Source organism: Malurus melanocephalus, unplaced genomic scaffold (assembly GCF_030028575.1).
Source record: "Malurus melanocephalus ecotype Western Australia unplaced genomic scaffold, MMel_1.1 scaffold_109, whole genome shotgun sequence".
Taxonomy (NCBI): Eukaryota; Metazoa; Chordata; class Aves; order Passeriformes; family Maluridae; genus Malurus; species Malurus melanocephalus.
In genome coordinates, this window is record NW_026623341.1 from 1,366,709 (window position 1) to 1,373,263 (window position 6,555).

The 6,555-nt window shown below is 35.2% G+C and overlaps 1 protein-coding gene across 1 annotated transcript in view; it reads right to left on the minus strand.

The window, feature by feature from the left end:
- Positions 1-6,555, minus strand: part of EYS (eyes shut homolog) — a 685,229-nt gene that overhangs the window by 311,392 nt on the left and 367,282 nt on the right. The window lies entirely within an intron of this gene.

The window sequence follows — 6,555 nt, forward strand, 5'->3', positions numbered from 1 at the left end:
AAAAAAAAAAAGAAAAAAAAAAGAAAAAACTTTTGAGTTACTAGAAAAACAATAACTTCCCTAACCCAGAAATACTTGTGCTAGTCAATGCACTATTTTTTTGTTTAATTTTTTAATTTGTATTTGTTTGTTTGCTTTTTCCAGTCATATGTCAGTTAATTATGCCTGTAGGAGGTTTCTTAGAGTACTATTTTCTGAAGACAGAAGAGATGCTCTTGAGGATTTCTCTGTTCCAGGGGTAGATGATGCTCATAGATCTCACTACCTTTGAAACTCTACTGACTGTCATAGAGACTGTTTTCAAATTACTTCATACCTGAAACTCAACATCTGCTACATTGGCAGGTATGCCAAGAGTTTTATTCCCAGTATCATGATTCTTTCTGCTTTAAACTAGCTGGAAATATCAAGCAAAATGAACCTCTGTGCAGATGGACAATGAAATTTTAGAAGACGTTTAATATTGCTAGAATACTTTTGATGGTTAGAAAGGAGAAGATAATTGTCAGCTCAAAAGAGAATTTTAATTCATTTTGATACAGAAACCTAGAAAATATCAATTATCTATAGTTTTTAAATGAGTGGCTTAATTTCTTTTAATTTTTTTTCTTGCTGTGACAGCCATCTACATAGAATTCTCACATATTTTCCTATAGATGTGGCTTGCTTGGAAGTCTGAGCACAGAGCAGAAAATACACTTAAAAGTTAACACTATCAAAATGCTTTTTCCTGCAGGGCAGCAGGTTGCATTTAAATAAAACCAGAAGCAGGCCAGGCTTGCATTAACACTTTTATGTCTTTATCAGAACTCTGGAGAAAATGATGGTTTGTGAAAGAGGCCTGGAAAGTTACCAAGTTCAAGCTTCCAGCCGTTACAAATGTAGTGCAAATAATGGATCAGTGTTCGAAGCACACACTTGGCATGAAATTCCATGCTAACCTACATAGCTGGTGACATCAGTGTGTTAAAAGTATTTCTTGATGTAGCAGATATAATAAGATGTGTTTTAAAACAGCATATGATTACAGCTACTGAGAACAGGGAAATAAAATGGGAGGATAATAACATGTCTGGCAGAACTGATGAGACAAAGCTTAAAGGAATAATGAGTGATGACAAATCCAGTGAAAATAACATAAACAGTTCAATATGATAAAGCAGGATTAGAGGACAAAGGAGTCATAATTTCCACATTTCTCAGAAACCAAGTRTACACTGTTTGCTATAGTGAATAGAACTTGATTAAGGAGAACGCTGAAAATGGACTATATTATGAAAAAAAATCAGTGTGTAAGACCCAAAATTCTGAGCTTTGCTTTCTGCTGGGAGCATTTAACTAATAACTCCATCAAAATTTGAAATTTTGCAGAGCAATATTTTAAACAAAATAATGCTGAGTATGAAGAGCTTTGTAGTAATGTACCAATTTGAGTATTATTAATGATATTTTCAGAATGTATTTCATATGCTAGTCAGTCTTAAAGGAAATAATGAAATATTGAACACATYTTAGGCAGTGAAAGTGGGTGACTCAATAGAGGGATGAAAATCCACTTCAATAAAGTATTTGTTTAATGTATGTTTTACTCCATAAATAATAGAAGTAAATCAAGTTAGCTGCTGTGCAGTAGCTCTATTTTTCTGACATGTGTTGTTAACATTCATATCTGGTTCTGCTGGGTTTTGTCTTTCAAATGTCTTTGTGAGATCCACGATCTACACACATTACGTGAACAGAAAAGTCAAAGCAGTATTCAATTCCTTTGCCAAAACCAAAAGTACAAAGAAGCAGAATAGTATATATTAAGGAAAAATGTTTGTATCCTATCCCAGGAGAGATATCTAAAGCAGATGGTGCCATTTTTCCTCATTTACTACAGAGTGGTATAGATTACACAGATTAATTAATAGATAGACACAGGGATGAATCCCACTCTTTTTGACTAACTAGATACTTGCATAGAAGTAAATTCTAAGAGACTTAGAATTTAAACGTTATAAAAAATGTCTGAAAGGCAATTCTGTCCTAACWATTACAGGGCATAACAGAATCCCAGCATAACTGTGGTTTCAAGGGAGCTCAGGAGTTCATCTAATTTAACCTCACATGCTCACAGCAGGGTCAGCTACAACAGGTTTCTCAGGACATTGTCCAGTTCTATTCCAAATATCAGTCAGGAAGATGGGAAGGCAGGCAGGCAAGGACGGAGGGAGGGAGGGAGGGAAGGAAGGAGGGAGGAAGGGAGGAAGGGAGGAAGGAAGGAAGGAAGGAAGGAAGGAAGGAANGAAGGAAGGAAGGAAGGAAGGAAGGAAGGAAGGAAGGAAGGAAGGAAGGAAGGAAGGAAGGAAGGAAGGAAGGAAGGAAGGAAGGAAGGAAGGAATTGTTGCTTATTGGACACTTGCTCGCTCTCAGAGCACAGGAAACTGAAAAAGTCATGCAGTACTTTGCAGAATTATTTGCAGAGAACTTTGTAGTCCGCTAACAGATGTGATTAAGAACTTAGATCATTCCCTCTGGTCACATAAAAGCATTTATATAACTATAAATATGTTCTTTTTCTAAGAAAGAAAATATTTACAAAACATTATTTTCCACAAGCAATGGCATGGCAGTGMCAAAAGCATATCTGGAAACCAGATCAAAGAATAAATTTTTCTGCAAGATGTATTCCATCTCTCATAGTCCTTTTCTAGAGGTYCCTGCTACTTTAAGATGTCTTCAAATTGGCTGTAATGTATGTAGTTATTGTCAGATGAGAATWATTATCCTAAAATATATAAAAAGTATATAGTACCCATTTTTTTTTAGATACTGCAAGTTATCTTGGTGGGTCATCAGTATTTTTTCTCATGTTTTAGTAAGACAGATAATTAATAAATACACTAAGTCTAGTTAACAGCTTGACACGTTTCTTCTACTATGGATACACCACTTCATTAAACATCTTACTCATCCAAGAGCATTTCTCACTTGGCTTTTTAATAGTTCTATTTCTTCTAATAAAAAAGACATGGATTTGCTTATCCATCAACATWACATCAAGTATTACTTTTGGGGATGCATTGTTGTTCCTTATTTGTTTTTTCCACATAAACCTCAGTCAAACAAACAAAACTCCCCAAAACAACAACAACAACAGCAACACACAAGCAAAATTCCTTTTAGGTCATAGGTCATATCTTGATCAATTGGATATCCACAGAGGTACRCTCAGACAACTTGACCCCATGAATACAGGCACAGCATCAGGAGGCACTTCTGGCAGTATGAATTCGATCTGTGTACTTATGTATGGATACTGAGAATGGAATCTATGTAGACAAGCATTCACAGGAAAAAAATTGTATTCTATATTCCCACCCCAACATGTTTTATGTATCTTTGTTGTTGTTTTACATATTTTTCATGGTCTAGAATACTTTTTTCCCCCCTAAGTGATTTAAATCAATGATATAAAACCATTTTTCCACCAAAACCCCCCAAGCAAAGAATGAAAATCAACAAAAGCAAAAAACCTTTCCTTGGCTTTATGGGTATTCATTTTGTTTTATAAAAGTACAATATAAAAATGTAGACCAGACAGATCAATATTGCCTAATACTTAATTCCAGAATTTGTAGATTTTCCTACGTTCTTTTAGTTCCCTGAATTTATTTCTGAAATGTCATTATATTCTTGAAATAGTACTGCTTTTAAAAAACRCAGCCAAAGTTTGTCTCATTTTGGAATAAGAAGTGGCAAGTTGATTATACTTTATAAAAAACAATTTTATCTGAAGAGATTAAAATACATTTTTCTCTGTACCTATTTTACATTTTAAAGTGTTAATAATTGCACTTATATACYGCAACCATAGAGATACCTCCTGAGTTTATATGTAAGTATGATGAAAGCTACACCTGAAATCCTGAAAAGATTATTGTAGTGAGGKGAAACTGTTCAGCTGCTGATCTCCTGTTGGCATTACAGCAGCCTCCAACCTGCTCCTATATAGATCTAGTAGCCTATGTGGCAGAACATGAAAAATAGCCATTTGTGTCAGGTGTGGCAGCAGGTGCCATATCAGACGATGCCAGATCACAATAAATCTCTGTCAAGCACCTGGCAATTGTGAAAGACACTTTTATCTTTGTATRAAAACACCCCACCACCTCAAAAAGTTCTCTGAGTAGAAATGAGAAACTCAACAGATAACACCAGCTGATAAAGGCCAGAGACTGACTCTGCTGCAGATGTACTGTGAAGTCTACATAGCAGGGCTTACTCATGAGAAGTTTTTTGTCATGCACAGCAGTCATTTGTTTCAGTACAGTATTGCTAATACACGTGTGTAAGGCAGAACTTGAAGTAGGATAACAGATGTGTAAAAATAAATGCTTTGTCACTAAAATTTTACAAATCTCTACACAGATGTTACTTGTGCCAATAGAACCAAGTAGGACATCTCCTCATTAGGGGATTTAAACAATGAGAACTTTTCAGCGTATCCATCAGTAAGTCTCTACCTGAAGTTTTTGTAGGAAGAAGATAAACATAAGAACACTTGATCAGATTGTTTTCAAAAATGTTTTACGTGTCTCACCTACATTTATGAATGGATGTATTTTGAACTCAGAATTACTATTAACTATRTTGCAGAAAAGCAGTTCACACTACTCAGCTGAATGCTTCAGAAGATAGCCTGACTTCATGAATGACAGATCTCCATATCTGGATCATGCAGGTTTGTCTCCAGTATTAGTTTAATTTCCTCTGTTGTCAGCTGTTTAACAGTAGCTAATCATTTTGTCAAGTTTATATTTGTCTCTTTGAAGAACATAAGTGATGAAAATGATTATAAGAGATGGTCTTTGAAGCAAAATAGACAATATAAATAAAAAATGGAAAATGAGTATGAGATTCTTGTGAAGGAAAAGGCAGTACAAGCAGTTCAATCAATCTGTTAATCAATCAATCAATCAATCAATCAATCAGAGAGGGAGTAGTGGCATGGAAGGATGACATTTCTGTGAACTTCTCTGATCTTATTTTGATAGATGAAGAGAGTAAGTACTGAGAAATGACAGCAGTTGCTCCCATTAGTGTGTACCAGCTGGTTAACATCTCCGAGTTCATCCCAAACATCTCATTAAATGGGGACWGTTTGCTGTGCAGAACTTGTTCTGATAATTCATCAGTTTCTCCCAGCCATAGAACATGTTCCACACATTTAACTTAACTCAAAGAACCAGCATACCTTGATTTAATGTTTGTGAGTCTATGGCTGATGAAGCAGTTATAGACAGATATCCACTAGGAAAAGGTGTTTGCATTACAGTTTCATGGCCAAGTCACAAAAGGAAGATATTTGGGTTTAGTTATATATGCATCTTAGTGAGGGAATGAGAAATTATTAAAGGATTTTGTARTCTCCACTGCTCTTCTGATGCTACAAAGATACTTGTTAATTCTTCAGRACCCTTTCAAGGCCACCTAGAGAGAACTGGAGCTGCACTTGTAGAATCAGTTTAAACTGTAATTCACTGAAGAGTAGTGACTAGCTATATAATTTTGTTTCAGCCCTCATGTCTCATGTAATGTGGCAGGTAAGGCAAAAATCTGGTGCTGCTCTAATGATGAGACTTGTGTAGGGGAAACAGGAAGTGTCATTAAAGAGCAATGATAAAAAAAGAATTGTATCATAATTATGCTGGGGAAGACATATTGATCTTAAACCTATGCAAGCCCCAGTAGCCATGTATTGTACAGGTGTGATATTTGACCTTTTCTTTTACTGAGATCTGAATGCAAGAACAAAGAAAGCGTGAAGAGAGAACACCTGTAGAGTTTGATACCCTGAGTACTGTTGAACTGTCTACAGTGGCAACTAGCTGTCCTAATCCATAGCTCAATTTAGCCACATGAGTGGTCAGAAGTATCCCACATTTGAAAAGAACTGTCTTTTTCATACCTTTAAGGAAAAAAAAAAAATAGAAAAAAGAAAAAAATGGAAACAAAACAAATGAACAAATACCCCCAAACAAACAAACAAAAAACTCCACCCAACAATATTGTCTCCAACAATAAGAGAATAGGRAAAAAAAATCTGCTTTGGCCCTGGACTGAGTCTGCAGCAAAGACATGGGCTGCAATATCAAAGTATAATATAGAAGATAAACAGAACACTGCAAATCATTGTCTTAATAAAAGTGCAGAAGGAATTTTAGTGACCCGAAGAGTTGACTACATGCATAATTCCCATTATTCATTTTCTTTAGGAGAGCCAGCACCAGAATAAATGGCACTATTCAGAACAGCAGTACTAAAATTTCTAAATCAAACTGCTGCTCTGAGTCAATATAAAATGAATGAATGATAACTGCTATCCACTGATGACATCAGCAAACTGGCTGATATGGTATTTTAGAAGATATGCAGAATTAATGGCATTTACTAACTGCATTTCACTTAGTGTCATTACTTACATCAAGAAGGAATATTACCTGGAATATTTTAATATTATTAAAGGAATAATTTAATATTATTTTAGGAATATTCCCAACAGAACTCTGC